Consider the following 16,463-nt stretch of genomic DNA (forward strand, 5'->3'; position numbering starts at 1 on the left):
TCGTTTTTTCCTCACAGCAGGTCAACTTGTGTGTGGTTGCAACATTACGATCCCATTGAGTACATTTTTGGAGAAAGGGACATCTGTTGCACCACAGGGTAGAAGGAGGGAGCATAGCACGATACATTATGTTTCTTTGGTAAGGATTTTTTTGTGTTTTATACTTTTGGAATTATGGTTTTTTATGTTGACTTTCAAGTGACATTTTTCATGTTTGAAATGTACTAACTCGTTTTTTCCTCACAGCAGGTCAACTTTTGTGTGGTTGCAACATTACGATCCCATTGAGTACATTTTTGGAGAAAGGGACATCTGTTGCACCACAGGGTAGAAGGAGGGAGCATAGCACGATACATTATGTTTCTTTGGTAAGGATTTTTTTGTGTTTTATACTTTTGGAATTATGGTTTTTTATGTTGATTTTAAAGTGACATTTTTCATGTTTGAAATGTACTAACTCGTTTTTTCCTCACAGCAGGTCAACTTGTGTGTGGTTGCAACATTACGATCCCATTGAGTACATTTTTGGAGAAAGGGACATCTGTTGCACCACAGGGTAGGAGGAGGGAGCATAGCACGATACATTATGTTTCTTTGGTAAGGATTTTTTTGTGTTTTATACTTTTGGAATTATGGTTTTTTATGTTGATTTTCAAGTGACATTTTTCATGTTTGAAATGTACTAACTCGTTTTTTCCTCACAGCAGGTCAACTTGTGTGTGGTTGCAACATTACGATCCCATTGAGTACATTTTTGGACAAAGGGACATCTCTTGCACCACAGGGTAGAAGGAGGGAGCATAGCACGATACATTATGTTTCTTTGGTAAGGATTTTTTTGTGTTTTATACTTTTGGAATTATGGTTTTTTATGTTGATTTTAAAGTGACATTTTTCATGTTTGAAACGTACTAACTCGTTTTTTCCTCACAGCAGGTCAACTTGTGTGTGGTTGCAACATTACGATCCCATTGAGTACATTTTTGGAGAAAGGGACATCTGTTGCACCACAGGGTAGGAGGAGGGAGCATAGCACGATACATTATGTTTCTTTGGTAAGGATTTTTTTGTGTTTTATACTTTTGGAATTATGGTTTTTTATGTTGATTTTCAAGTGACATTTTTCATGTTTGAAATGTACTAACTCGTTTTTTCCTCACAGCAGGTCAACTTGTGTGTGGTTGCAACATTACGATCCCATTGAGTACATTTTTGGAGAAAGGGACATCTGTTGCACCACAGGGTAGAAGGAGGGAGCATAGCACGATACATTATGTTTCTTTGGTAAGGATTTTTTTGTGTTTTATACTTTTGGAATTATGGTTTTTTATGTTGATTTTCAAGTGACATTTTTCATGTTTGAAATGTACTAACTCGTTTTTTCCTCACAGCAGGTCAACTTGTGTGTGGTTGCAACATTACGATCCCATTGAGTACATTTTTGGACAAAGGGACATCTCTTGCACCACAGGGTAGAAGGAGGGAGCATAGCACGATACATTATGTTTCTTTGGTAAGGATTTTTTTGTGTTTTATACTTTTGGAATTATGGTTTTTTATGTTGATTTTAAAGTGACATTTTTCATGTTTGAAATGTACTAACTCGTTTTCTCCTCACAGCAGGTCAACTTGTGTGTGGTTGCAACATTACCATCCCATTGAGTACATTTTTGGAGAAAGGGACATCTGTTGCACCACAGGGTAGAAGGAGGGAGCATAGCACGATACATTATGTTTCTTTGGTAAGGACTTTTTTGTGTTTTATACTTTTGGAATTATGGTTTTTTATGTTGATTTTCAAGTGACATTTTTCATGTTTGAAATGTACTAACTCGTTTTTTCCTCACAGCAGGTCAACTTGTGTGTGGTTGCAACATTACGATCCCATTGAGTACATTTTTGGAGAAAGGGACATCTGTTGCACCACAGGGTAGAAGGAGGGAGCATAGCACGATACATTAAGTTTCTTTGGTAAGGATTTTTTTGTGTTTTATACTTTTGGAATTATGGTTTTTCATGTTGATTTTAAAGTGACATTTTTAATGTTTGAAATGTACTAACTCGTTTTTTCCTCACAGCAGGTCAACTTGTGTGTGGTTGCAACATTACGATCCCATTGAGTACATTTTTGGAGAATGGGACATCTGTTGCACCACAGGGTAGAAGGAGGGAGCATAGAACGATACATTATGTTTCTTTGGTAAGGATATTTTTGTGTTTTATACTTTTGGAATTATGGTTTTTTATGTTGATTTTTAAGTGACATTTTTCATGTTTGAAATGTACTAACTCGTTTTTTCCTCACAGCAGGTCAACTTGTGTGTGGTTGCAACATTACGATCCCATTGAGTACATTTTTGGAGAAAGGGACATCTGTTGCACCACAGGGTAGAAGGAGGGAGCATAGCACGATACATTATGTTTCTTTGGTAAGGATTTTTTTGTGTTTTATACTTTTGGAATTATGGATTTTTATGTTGATTTTAAAGTGACATTTTTCATGTTTGAAATGTACTAACTCGTTTTTTCCTCACAGCAGGTCAACTTGTGTGTGGTTGCAACATTACAATCCCATTGAGTACATATTTGGAGAAAGGGACATCTGTTGCACCACAGGGTAGAAGGAGGGAGCATAGCACGATACATTATGTTTCTTTGGTAAGGATTTTTTTGTGTTTTATACTTTTGGAATTATGGTTTTTTATGTTGATTTTAAAGTGACATTTTTCATGTTTGAAATGTACTAACTCGTTTTTTCCTCAGAGCAGGTCAACTTGTGTGTGGTTGCAACATTACGATCCCATTGAGTACATTTTTGGAGAAAGGGACATCTGTTGCACCACAGGGTAGAAGGAGGGAGCATAGCACGATACATTATGTTTCTTTGGTAAGGATTTTTTTGTGTTTTATACTTTTGGAATTATGGTTTTTTATGTTGATTTTCAAGTGACATTTTTCGTGTTTGAAATGTACTAACTCGTTTTTTCCTCACAGCAGGTCAACTTGTGTGTGGTTGCAACATTACGATCCCATTGAGTACATTTTTGGAGAGAGGGACATCTGTTGCACCACAGGGTAGAAGGAGGGAGCATAGCACGATACATTATGTTTCTTTGGTAAGGATTTTTTTCTGTTTTATACTTTTGGAATTATGGTTTTTTATGTTGATTTTCAAGTGACATTTTTCATGTTTGAAATGTACTAACTCGTTTTGTCCTCACAGCAGGTCAACTTGTGTCTGGTTGCAACATTACGATCCCATTGAGTACATTTTTGGAGAAAGGGACATCTGTTGCACCACAGGGTAGAAGAAGGGAGCATAGCACGATACATTATGTTTCTTTGGTAAGGATTTTTTTGTGTTTTATACTTTTGGAATTATGGTTTTTTATGTTGATTTTAAAGTGACATTTTTCATGTTTGAAATGTACTAACTCGTTTTTTCCTCACAGCAGGTCAACTTGTGTGTGGTTGCAACATTACGATCCCATTGAGTACATTTTTGGAGAAAGGGACATCTGTTGCACCACAGGGTAGAAGGAGGGAGCATAGCACGATACATTATGTTTCTTTGGTAAGGATTTTTTTGTGTTTTATACTTTTGGAATTATGGTTTTTTATGTTGATTTTAAAGTGACATTTTTCATGTTTGAAATGTACTAACTCGTTTTTTCCTCACAGCAGGTCAACTTGTGTGTGGTTGCAACATTACGATCCCATTGAGTACATTTTTGGAGAAAGGGACATCTGTTGCACCACAGGGTAGAAGGAGGGAGCATAGCACGATACATTATGTTTCTTTGGTAAGGATTTTTTTGTGTTTTATACTTTTGGAATTATGGTTTTTTATGTTGATTTTCAAGTGACATTTTTCATGTTTGAAACGTACTAAATCGTTTTTTCCTCACAGAAGGTCAACTTGCGTGTGGTTGCAACATTACGATCCCATTGAGTACATATTTGGAGAAAGGGACATCTGTTGCACCACAGGGTAGAAGGAGGGAGCATAGCACGATACATTATGTTTCTTTGGTAAGGATTTTTTTGTGTTTTATACTTTTGGAATTATGGTTTTTTATGTTGATTTTAAAGTGACATTTTTCATGTTTGAAATGTACTAACTCGTTTTTTCCTCACAGCAAGTCAACTTGTGTGTGGTTGCAACATTACGATCCCATTGAGTACATTTTTGGAGAAAGGGACATCTGTTGCACCACAGGGTAGAAGGAGGGAGCATAGCACGATACATTATGTTTCTTTGGTAAGGATTTTTTTGTGTTTTATACTTTTGGAATTATGGTTTTTTATGTTGATTTTAAAGTGACATTTTTCATGTTTGAAATGTACTAACTCGTTTTTTCCTCACAGCAGGTCAACTTGTGTGTGGTTGCAACATTACGATCCCATTGAGTACATATTTGGAGAAAGGGACATCAGTTGCACCACAGGGTAGAAGGAGGGAGCATAGCACGATACATTATGTTTCTTTGGTAAGGATTTTTTTGTGTTTTATACTTTTGGAATTATGGTTTTTTATGTTGATTTTAAAGTGACATTTTTCATGTTTGAAATGTACTAACTCGTTTTTTCCTCACAGCAAGTCAACTTGTGTGTGGTTGCAACATTACGATCCCATTGAGTACATTTTTGGAGAAAGGGACATCTGTTGCACCACAGGGTAGAAGGAGGGAGCATAGCACGATACATTATGTTTCTTTGGTAAGGATTTTTTTGTGTTTTATACTTTTGGAATTATGGTTTTTTATGTTGATTTTAAAGTGACATTTTTCATGTTTGAAATGTACTAACTCGTTTTTTCCTCACAGCAAGTCAACTTGTGTGTGGTTGCAACATTACGATCCCATTGAGTACATTTTTGGAGAAAGGGACATCTGTTGCACCACAGGGTAGAAGGAGGGAGCATAGCACGATACATTATGTTTCTTTGGTAAGGATTTTTTTGTGTTTTATACTTTTGGAATTATGGTTTTTTATGTTGATTTTCAAGTGACATTTTTCATGTTTGAAATGTACTAACTCGTTTTTTCCTCACAGCAGGTCAACTTGTGTGTGGTTGCAACATTACGATCCCATTGAGTACATTTTTGGAGAAAGGGACATCTGTTGCACCACAGGGTGGAAGGAGGGAGCATAGCACGATACATTATGTTTCTTTGGTAAGGATTTTTTTGTGTTTTATACTTTTGGAATTATGGTTTTTTATGTTGATTTACAAGTGACATTTTTCATGTTTGAAATGTACTAACTCGTTTTTTCCTCACAGCAGGTCAACTTGTGTGTGGTTGCAACATTACGATCCCATTGAGTACATTTTTGGAGAAAGGGACATCTGTTGCACCACAGGGTAGAAGGAGGGAGCATAGCACGATACATTATGTTTCTTTGGTAAGGATTTTTTTGTGTTTTATACTTTTGGAATTATGGTGTTTTATGTTGATTTTAAAGTGACATTTTTCATGTTTGAAATGTACTAACTCGTTTTTTCCTCACAGCAGGTCAACTTGTGTGTGGTTGCAACATTACGATCCCATTGAGTACATTTTTGGAGAAAGGGACATCTGTTGCACCACAGGGTAGAAGGAGGGAGCATAGCACGATACATTATGTTTCTTTGGTAAGGATTTTTTTGTGTTTTATACTTTTGGAATTATGGTTTTTTATGTTGATTTTAAAGTGACATTTTTCATGTTTGAAATGTACTAACTCGTTTTTTCCTCACAGCAGGTCAACTTGTGTGTGGTTGCAACATTACGATCTCATTGAGTACATTTTTGGAGAAAGGGACATCTGTTGCACCACAGGGTAGAAGGAGGGAGCATAGCACGATACATTATGTTTCTTTGGTAAGGATTTTTTTGTGTTTTATACTTTTGGAATCATGGTTTTTTATGTTGATTTTAAAGTGACCCTTTTTCATGTTTGAAATGTACTAACTTGTTTTTTCCTCACAGCAGGTCAACTTGTGTGTGGTTGCAACATTACGATCCCATTGAGTACATTTTTGGAGAAAGGGACATCTGTTGCACCACAGGGTAGAAGGAGGGAGCATAGCACGATACATTATGTTTCTTTGGTAAGGATTTTTTTGTGTTTTATACTTTTGGAATTATGGTTTTTTATGTTGATTTTCAAGTGACATTTTTCATGTTTGAAATGTACTAACTCGTTTTTTCCTCACAGCAGGTCAACTTGTGTGTGGTTGCAACATTACGATCCCATTGAGTACATACTTGGAGAAAGGGACATCTGTTGCACCACAGGGTAGAAGGAGGGAGCATAGCACGATACATTATGTTTCTTTGGTAAGGATTTTTTTGTGTTTTATACTTTTGGAATTATGGTTTTTTATGTTGATTTTAAAGTGACATTTTTCATGTTTGAAATGTACTAACTCGTTTTTTCCTCACAGCAGGTCAACTTGTGTGTGGTTGCAACATTACGATCCCATTGAGTACATTTTTGGAGAGAGGGACATCTGTTGCACCACAGGGTAGAAGGAGGGAGCATAGCACGATACATTATGTTTCTTTGGTAAGGATTTTTTTCTGTTTTATACTTTTGGAATTATGGTTTTTTATGTTGATTTTCAAGTGACATTTTTCATGTTTGAAATGTACTAACTCGTTTTTTCCTCACAGCAGGTCAACTTGTGTGTGGTTGCAACATTACGATCCCATTGAGTACATTTTTGGAGAAAGGGACATCTGTTGCACCACAGGGTAGAAGGAGGGAGCATAGCACGATACATTATGTTTCTTTGGTAAGGATTTTTTTGTGTTTTATACTTTTGGAATTATGGTTTTTTATGTTGATTTTCAAGTGACATTTTTCATGTTTGAAACGTACTAACTCGTTTTTTCCTCACAGCAGGTCAACTTGCGTGTGGTTGCAACATTACGATCCCATTGAGTACATATTTGGAGAAAGGGACATCTGTTGCACCACAGGGTAGAAGGAGGGAGCATAGCACGATACATTATGTTTCTTTGGTAAGGATTTTTTTGTGTTTTATACTTTTGGAATTATGGTTTTTTATGTTGATTTTAAAGTGACATTTTTCATGTTTGAAATGTACTAACTCGTATTTTCCTCACAGCAAGTCAACTTGTGTGTGGTTGCAACATTACGATCCCATTGAGTACATTTTTGGAGAAAGGGACATCTGTTGCACCACAGGGTAGAAGGAGGGAGCATAGCACGATACATTATGTTTCTTTGGTAAGGATTTTTTTGTGTTTTATACTTTTGGAATTATGGTTTTTTATGTTGATTTTTAAGTGACATTTTTCATGTTTGAAATGTACTAACTCGTTTTTTCCTCACAGCAGGTCAACTTGTGTGTGGTTGCAACATTACGATCCCATTGAGTACATTTTTGGAGAAAGGGACATCTGTTGCACCACAGGGTGGAAGGAGGGAGCATAGCACGATACATTATGTTTCTTTGGTAAGGATTTTTTTGTGTTTTATACTTTTGGAATTATGGTTTTTTATGTTGATTTACAAGTGACATTTTTCATGTTTGAAATGTACTAACTCGTTTTTTCCTCACAGCAGGTCAACTTGTGTGTGGTTGCAACATTACGATCCCATTGAGTACATTTTTGGAGAAAGGGACATCTGTTGCACCACAGGGTAGAAGGAGGGAGCATAGCACGATACATTATGTTTCTTTGGTAAGGATTTTTTTGTGTTTTATACTTTTGGAATTATGGTGTTTTATGTTGATTTTAAAGTGACATTTTTCATGTTTGAAATGTACTAACTCGTTTTTTCCTCACAGCAGGTCAACTTGTGTGTGGTTGCAACATTACGATCCCATTGAGTACATTTTTGGAGAAAGGGACATCTGTTGCACCACAGGGTAGAAGGAGGGAGCATAGCACGATACATTATGTTTCTTTGGTAAGGATTTTTTTGTGTTTTATACTTTTGGAATTATGGTTTTTTATGTTGATTTTCAAGGGACATTTTTCATGTTTGAAATGTACTAACTCGTTTTTTCCTCACAGCAGGTCAACTTGTGTGTGGTTGCAACATTACGATCCCATTGAGTACATTTTTGGAGAAAGGGACATCTGTTGCACCACAGGGTAGAAGGAGGGAGCATAGCATGATACATTATGTTTCTTTGGTAAGGATTTTTTTGTGTTTTATACTTTTGGAATTATGGTTTTTTATGTTGATTTTAAAGTGACATTTTTCATGTTTGAAATGTACTAACTCGTTTTTTCCTCACAGCAGGTCAACTTGTGTGTGGTTGCAACATTACGATCCCATTGAGTACATTTTTGGAGAAAGGGACATCTGTTGGACCACAGGGTAGAAGGAGGGAGCATAGCACGATACATTATGTTTCTTTGGTAAGGATTTTTTTGTGTTTTATACTTTTGGAATTATGGTTTTTTATGTTGATTTTCAAGTGACATTTTTCATGTTTGAAATGTACTAACTCGTTTTTTCCTCACAGCAGGTCAACTTGTGTGTGGTTGCAACATTACGATCCCATTGAGTACATTTTTGGAGAAAGGGACATCTGTTGCACCACAGGGTAGAAGGAGGGAGCATAGCACGATACATTATGTTTCTTTGGTAAGGATTTTTTTCTGTTTTATACTTTTGGAATTATGGTTTTTTATGTTGATTTTAAAGTGACATTTTTCATGTTTGAAATGTACTAACTCGTTTTTTCCTCACAGCAGGTCAACTTGTGTGTGGTTGCAACATTACGATCCCATTGAGTACATTTTTGGAGAAAGGGACATCTGTTGCACCACAGGGTAGAAGGAGGGAGCATAGCACGATACATTATGTTTCTTTGGTAAGGATATTTTTGTGTTTTATACTTTTGGAATTATGGTTTTTTATGTTGATTTTTAAGTGACATTTTTCATGTTTGAAATGTACTAACTCGTTTTTTCCTCACAGCAGGTCAACTTGTGTGTGGTTGCAACATTACGATCCCATTGAGTACATTTTTGGAGAAAGGGACATCTGTTGCACCACAGGGTAGAAGGAGGGAGCATAGCACGATACATTATGTTTCTTTGGTAAGGATTTTTTTCTGTTTTATACTTTTGGAATTATGGTTTTTTATGTTGATTTTCAAGTGACATTTTTCATGTTTGAAATGTACTAACTCGTTTTTTCCTCACAGCAGGTCAACTTGTGTGTGGTTGCAACATTACGATCCCATTGAGTACATTTTTGGAGAAAGGGACATCTGTTGCACCACAGGGTGGAAGGAGGGAGCATAGCACGATACATTATGTTTCTTTGGTAAGGATTTTTTTGTGTTTTATACTTTTGGAATTATGGTTTTTTATGTTGATTTACAAGTGACATTTTTCATGTTTGAAATGTACTAACTCGTTTTTTCCTCACAGCAGGTCAACTTGTGTGTGGTTGCAACATTACGATCCCATTGAGTACATTTTTGGAGAAAGGGACATCTGTTGCACCACAGGGTAGAAGGAGGGAGCATAGCACGATACATTATGTTTCTTTGGTAAGGATTTTTTTGTGTTTTATACTTTTGGAATTATGGTGTTTTATGTTGATTTTAAAGTGACATTTTTCATGTTTGAAATGTACTAACTCGTTTTTTCCTCACAGCAGGTCAACTTGTGTGTGGTTGCAACATTACGATCCCATTGAGTACATTTTTGGAGAAAGGGACATCTGTTGCACCACAGGGTAGAAGGAGGGAGCATAGCACGATACATTATGTTTCTTTGGTAAGGATTTTTTTGTGTTTTATACTTTTGGAATTATGGTTTTTTATGTTGATTTTCAAGGGACATTTTTCATGTTTGAAATGTACTAACTCGTTTTTTCCTCACAGCAGGTCAACTTGTGTGTGGTTGCAACATTACGATCCCATTGAGTACATTTTTGGAGAAAGGGACATCTGTTGCACCACAGGGTAGAAGGAGGGAGCATAGCACGATACATTATGTTTCTTTGGTAAGGATTTTTTTGTGTTTTATACTTTTGGAATTATGGTTTTTTATGTTGATTTTAAAGTGACATTTTTCATGTTTGAAATGTACTAACTCGTTTTTTCCTCACAGCAGGTCAACTTGTGTTTGGTTGCAACATTACGATCCCATTGAGTACATTTTTGGAGAAAGGGACATCTGTTGGACCACAGGGTAGAAGGAGGGAGCATAGCACGATACATTATGTTTCTTTGGTAAGGATTTTTTTGTGTTTTATACTTTTGGAATTATGGTTTTTTATGTTGATTTTCAAGTGACATTTTTCATGTTTGAAATGTACTAACTCGTTTTTTCCTCACAGCAGGTCAACTTGTGTGTGGTTGCAACATTACGATCCCATTGAGTACATTTTTGGAGAAAGGGACATCTGTTGCACCACAGGGTAGAAGGAGGGAGCATAGCACGATACATTATGTTTCTTTGGTAAGGATTTTTTTCTGTTTTATACTTTTGGAATTATGGTTTTTTATGTTGATTTTAAAGTGACATTTTTCATGTTTGAAATGTACTAACTCGTTTTTTCCTCACAGCAGGTCAACTTGTGTGTGGTTGCAACATTACGATCCCATTGAGTACATTTTTGGAGAAAGGGACATCTGTTGCACCACAGGGTAGAAGGAGGGAGCATAGCACGATACATTATGTTTCTTTGGTAAGGATATTTTTGTGTTTTATACTTTTGGAATTATGGTTTTTTATGTTGATTTTTAAGTGACATTTTTCATGTTTGAAATGTACTAACTCGTTTTTTCCTCACAGCAGGTCAACTTGTGTGTGGTTGCAACATTACGATCCCATTGAGTACATTTTTGGAGAAAGGGACATCTGTTGCACCACAGGGTAGAAGGAGGGAGCATAGCACGATACATTATGTTTCTTTGGTAAGGATTTTTTTGTGTTTTATACTTTTGGAATTATGGTTTTTTATGTTGATTTTAAAGTGACATTTTTCATGTTTGAAATGTACTAACTCGTTTTTTCCTCACAGCAGGTCAACTTGTGTGTGGTTGCAACATTACAATCCCATTGAGTACATATTTGGAGAAAGGGACATCTGTTGCACCACAGGGTAGAAGGAGGGAGCATAGCACGATACATTATGTTTCTTTGGTAAGGATTTTTTTGTGTTTTATACTTTTGGAATTATGGTTTTTTATGTTGATTTTAAAGTGACATTTTTCATGTTTGAAATGTACTAACTCGTTTTTTCCTCACAGCAGGTCAACTTGTGTGTGGTTGCAACATTACGATCCCATTGAGTACATTTTTGGAGAAAGGGACATCTGTTGCACCACAGGGTAGAAGGAGGGAGCATAGCACGATACATTATGTTTCTTTGGTAAGGATTTTTTAGTGTTTTATACTTTTGGAATTATGGTTTTTTATGTTGATTTTCAAGTGACATTTTTCATGTTTGAAATGTACTAACTCGTTTTTTCCTCACAGCAGGTCAACTTGTGTGTGGTTGCAACATTACGATCCCATTGAGTAAATTTTTGGAGAAAGGGACATCTGTTGCACCACAGGGTAGAAGGAGGGAGCATAGCAAGATACATTATGTTTCTTTGGTAAGGACTTTTTTTGTGTTTTATACTTTTGGAATTATGGTTTTTTATGTTGATTTTAAAGTGACATTTTTCATGTTTGAAATGTACTAACTCGTTTTTTCCTCACAGCAGGTCAACTTGTGTGTGGTTGCAACATTACGATCCCATTGAGTACATTTTTGGAGAAAGGGACATCTGTTGCACCACAGGGTAGAAGGAGGGAGCATAGCAAGATACATTATGTTTCTTTGGTAAGGACTTTTTTTGTGTTTTATACTTTTGGAATTATGGTTTTTTATGTTGATTTTAAAGTGACATTTTTCATGTTTGAAATGTACTAACTCGTTTTTTCCTCACAGCAGGTCAACTTGTGTGTGGTTGCAACATTACGATCTCATTGAGTACATTTTTGGAGAAAGGGACATCTGTTGCACCACAGGGTAGAAGGAGGGAGCATAGCACGATACATTATGTTTCTTTGGTAAGGATTTTTTTGTGTTTTATACTTTTGGAATTATGGTTTTTTATGTTGATTTTCAAGTGACATTTTTCATGTTTGAAATGTACTAACTCGTTTTTTCCTCACAGCAGGTCAACTTGTGTGTGGTTGCAACATTACGATCCCATTGAGTACATTTTTGGAGAAAGGGACATCTGTTGCACCACAGGGTAGAAGGAGGGAGCATAGCACGATACATTATGTTTCTTTGGTAAGGATTTTTTTGTGTTTTATACTTTTGGAATTATGGTTTTTTATGTTGATTTTCAAGTGACATTTTTCATGTTTGAAATGTACTAACTCGTTTTTTCCTCACAGCAGGTCAACTTGTGTGTGGTTGCAACATTACGATCCCATTGAGTACATTTTTGGAGAAAGGGACATCTGTTGCACCACAGGGTAGGAGGAGGGAGCATAGCACGATACATTATGTTTCTTTGGTAAGGATTTTTTTGTGTTTTATACTTTTGGAATTATGGTTTTTTATGTTGATTTTCAAGTGACATTTTTCATGTTTGAAATGTACTAACTCGTTTTTTCCTCACAGCAGGTCAACTTGTGTGTGGTTGCAACATTACGATCCCATTGAGTACATTTTTGGAGAAAGGGACATCTGTTGCACCACAGGGTAGAAGGAGGGAGCATAGCACGATACATTATGTTTCTTTGGTAAGGATTTTTTTGTGTTTTATACTTTTGGAATTATGGTTTTTTATGTTGATTTTCAAGTGACATTTTTCATGTTTGAAATGTACTAACTCGTTTTTTCCTCACAGCAGGTCAACTTGTGTGTGGTTGCAACATTACGATCCCATTGAGTACATTTTTGGACAAAGGGACATCTCTTGCACCACAGGGTAGAAGGAGGGAGCATAGCACGATACATTATGTTTCTTTGGTAAGGATTTTTTTGTGTTTTATACTTTTGGAATTATGGTTTTTTATGTTGATTTTAAAGTGACATTTTTCATGTTTGAAATGTACTAACTCGTTTTCTCCTCACAGCAGGTCAACTTGTGTGTGGTTGCATCATTACGATCCCATTGAGTACATTTTTGGAGAATGGGACATCTGTTGCACCACAGGGTAGAAGGAGGGAGCATAGCACGATACATTATGTTTCTTTGGTAAGGACTTTTTTGTGTTTTATACTTTTGGAATTATGGTTTTTTATGTTGATTTTCAAGTGACATTTTTCATGTTTGAAATGTACTAACTCGTTTTTTCCTCACAGCAGGTCAACTTGTGTGTGGTTGCAACATTACAATCCCATTGAGTACATATTTGGAGAAAGGGACATCTGTTGCACCACAGGGTAGAAGGAGGGAGCATAGCACGATACATTATGTTTCTTTGGTAAGGATTTTTTTGTGTTTTATACTTTTGGAATTATGGTTTTTTATGTTGATTTTAAAGTGACATTTTTCATGTTTGAAATGTACTAACTCGTTTTTTCCTCACAGCAGGTCAACTTGTGTGTGGTTGCAACATTACGATCCCATTGAGTACATTTTTGGAGAAAGGGACATCTGTTGCACCACAGGGTAGAAGGAGGGAGCATAGCACGATACATTATGTTTCTTTGGTAAGGATTTTTTTGTGTTTTATACTTTTGGAATTATGGTTTTTTATGTTGATTTTCAAGTGACATTTTTCATGTTTGAAATGTACTAACTCGTTTTTTCCTCACAGCAGGTCAACTTGTGTGTGGTTGCAACATTACGATCCCATTGAGTACATTTTTGGAGAAAGGGACATCTGTTGCACCACAGGGTAGAAGGAGGGAGCATAGCACGATACATTATGTTTCTTTGGTAAGGATTTTTTTGTGTTTTATACTTTTGGAATTATGGTTTTTTATGTTGATTTTAAAGTGACATTTTTCATGTTTGAAATGTACTAACTCGTTTTCTCCTCACAGCAGGTCAACTTGTGTGTGGTTGCATCATTACGATCCCATTGAGTACATTTTTGGAGAATGGGACATCTGTTGCACCACAGGGTAGAAGGAGGGAGCATAGCACGATACATTATGTTTCTTTGGTAAGGACTTTTTTGTGTTTTATACTTTTGGAATTATGGTTTTTTATGTTGATTTTCAAGTGACATTTTTCATGTTTGAAATGTACTAACTCGTTTTTTCCTCACAGCAGGTCAACTTGTGTGTGGTTGCAACATTACGATCCCATTGAGTACATATTTGGAGAAAGGGACATCTGTTGCACCACAGGGTAGAAGGAGGGAGCATAGCACGATACATTATGTTTCTTTGGTAAGGATTTTTTTGTGTTTTATACTTTTGGAATTATGGTTTTTTATGTTGATTTTAAAGTGACATTTTTCATGTTTGAAATGTACTAACTCGTTTTTTCCTCACAGCAGGTCAACTTGTGTGTGGTTGCAACATTACGATCCCATTGAGTACATTTTTGGAGAAAGGGACATCTGTTGCACCACAGGGTAGAAGGAGGGAGCATAGCACGATACATTATGTTTCTTTGGTAAGGATTTTTTTGTGTTTTATACTTTTGGAATTATGGTTTTTTATGTTGATTTTCAAGTGACATTTTTCATGTTTGAAATGTACTAACTCGTTTTTTCCTCACAGCAGGTCAACTTGTGTGTGGTTGCAACATTACGATCCCATTGAGTACATTTTTGGAGAAAGGGACATCTGTTGCACCACAGGGTAGAAGGAGGGAGCATAGCACGATACATTATGTTTCTTTGGTAAGGATTTTTTTGTGTTTTATACTTTTGGAATTATGGTTTTTTATGTTGATTTTAAAGTGACATTTTTCATGTTTGAAATGTACTAACTCGTTTTCTCCTCACAGCAGGTCAACTTGTGTGTGGTTGCATCATTACGATCCCATTGAGTACATTTTTGGAGAATGGGACATCTGTTGCACCACAGGGTAGAAGGAGGGAGCATAGCACGATACATTATGTTTCTTTGGTAAGGACTTTTTTGTGTTTTATACTTTTGGAATTATGGTTTTTTATGTTGATTTTCAAGTGACATTTTTCATGTTTGAAATGTACTAACTCGTTTTTTCCTCACAGCAGGTCAACTTGTGTGTGGTTGCAACATTACGATCCCATTGAGTACATTTTTGGAGAAAGGGACATCTGTTGCACCACAGGGTAGAAGGAGGGAGCATAGCACGATACATTATGTTTCTTTGGTAAGGATTTTTTTGTGTTTTATACTTTTGGAATTATGGTTTTTTATGTTGATTTTCAAGTGACATTTTTCATGTTTGAAATGTACTAACTCGTTTTTTCCTCACAGCAGGTCAACTTGTGTGTGGTTGCAACATTACGATCCCATTGAGTACATTTTTGGAGAAAGGGACATCTGTTGCACCACAGGGTAGAAGGAGGGAGCATAGCACGATACATTATGTTTCTTTGGTAAGGATTTTTTTGTGTTTTATACTTTTGGAATTATGGTTTTTTATGTTGATTTTAAAGTGACATTTTTCATGTTTGAAATGTACTAACTCGTTTTTTCCTCACAGCAGGTCAACTTGTGTGTGGTTGCAACATTACGATCCCATTGAGTACATTTTTGGAGAAAGGGACATCTGTTGCACCACAGGGTAGAAGGAGGGAGCATAGCACGATACATTATGTTTCTTTGGTAAGGATTTTTTTGTGTTTTATACTTTTGGAATTATGGTTTTTTATGTTGATTTTAAAGTGACATTTTTCATGTTTGAAATGTACTAACTCGTTTTTTCCTCACAGCAAGTCAACTTGTGTGTGGTTGCAACATTACGATCCCATTGAGTACATTTTTGGAGAAAGGGACATCTGTTGCACCACAGGGTAGAAGGAGGGAGCATAGCACGATACATTATGTTTCTTTGGTAAGGATATTTTTGTGTTTTATACTTTTGGAATTATGGTTTTTTATGTTGATTTTAAAGTGACATTTTTCATGTTTGAAATGTACTAACTCTTTTTTTCCTCACAGCAGGTCAACTTGTGTGTGGTTGCAACATTACGATCCCATTGAGTACATTTTTGGAGAAAGGGACATCTGTTGCACCACAGGGTGGAAGGAGGGAGCATAGCACGATACATTATGTTTCTTTGGTAAGGATTTTTTTGTGTTTTATACTTTTGGAATTATGGTTTTTTATGTTGATTTACAAGTGACATTTTTCATGTTTGAAATGTACTAACTCGTTTTTTCCTCACAGCAGGTCAACTTGTGTGTGGTTGCAACATTACGATCCCATTGAGTACATTTTTGGAGAAAGGGACATCTGTTGCACCACAGGGTAGAAGGAGGGAGCATAGCACGATACATTATGTTTCTTTGGTAAGGATTTTTTTGTGTTTTATACTTTTGGAATTATGGTTTTTTATGTTGATTTTAAAGTG

The sequence above is a fragment of the Schistocerca serialis genome, chromosome 7, assembly GCF_023864345.2.
Source record: "Schistocerca serialis cubense isolate TAMUIC-IGC-003099 chromosome 7, iqSchSeri2.2, whole genome shotgun sequence".
Lineage (NCBI taxonomy): Eukaryota > Metazoa > Arthropoda > Insecta > Orthoptera > Acrididae > Schistocerca > Schistocerca serialis.